At 57.7% G+C, this 551-nt stretch overlaps 1 long non-coding RNA gene across 1 annotated transcript in view; it reads right to left on the bottom strand.

Annotated features, from left to right (window-relative positions):
* LOC106818686 overlaps positions 1 to 551 on the bottom strand; it is a 4,057-nt gene that overhangs the window by 1,376 nt on the left and 2,130 nt on the right. The gene's annotated exons all lie outside the window — the stretch shown is intronic.

Here is a 551-nt window from a genome sequence, read left to right as displayed (position 1 = left end):
GGGGGGTGCATGGGGTCATGGGAGACTGGGAGTGAATGTAGCAGGTATGGAAGACTGGGAGTGAATGTAGCAGGCATGAGAGACTGGGAGTAAATGTAGCAGGTATGGGAGACTGGGAGTGAATGTAGCAGGCATGGGAGACTGGGAGTGAATGTAGCAGGCATGGGAGACTGGGAGTGAATGTAGCAGGCACGGGAGACTGGGAGTGAATGTAGCAGGTATGGGAGACTGGGAGTGAATGTAGCAGGCATGGGAGACTGTGATGGGGGGCATGGCGGTGCATGGGGGCATGGGAGACTGGGAGTGAATGTAGCAGGCATGGGAGACTGTGATGGGGGCATGGGGGTGCATGGGGGGCATGGGAGACTGGGAGTGAATGTAGCAGGCATGGGAGACTGGGAGTGAATGTGGCAGGTATGGGAGACTGGGAGTGAATGTAGCAGGCATGGGAGACTGTGATGGGGGGCATGGCGGTGCATGGGGGCATGGGAGACTGGGAGTGAATGTAGCAGGCATGGGAGACTGGGAGTGAATGTGGCAGGGATAGGGGA

Source organism: Priapulus caudatus, unplaced genomic scaffold, assembly GCF_000485595.1.
Source record: "Priapulus caudatus unplaced genomic scaffold, Priapulus_caudatus-5.0.1 Scaffold2433, whole genome shotgun sequence".
In the NCBI taxonomy this organism is placed as follows: Eukaryota; Metazoa; Priapulida; class Priapulimorpha; order Priapulimorphida; family Priapulidae; genus Priapulus; species Priapulus caudatus.
Note: the sequence above shows the minus strand (reverse complement) of the source record. Positions and strands in the feature narration are given on the sequence as shown.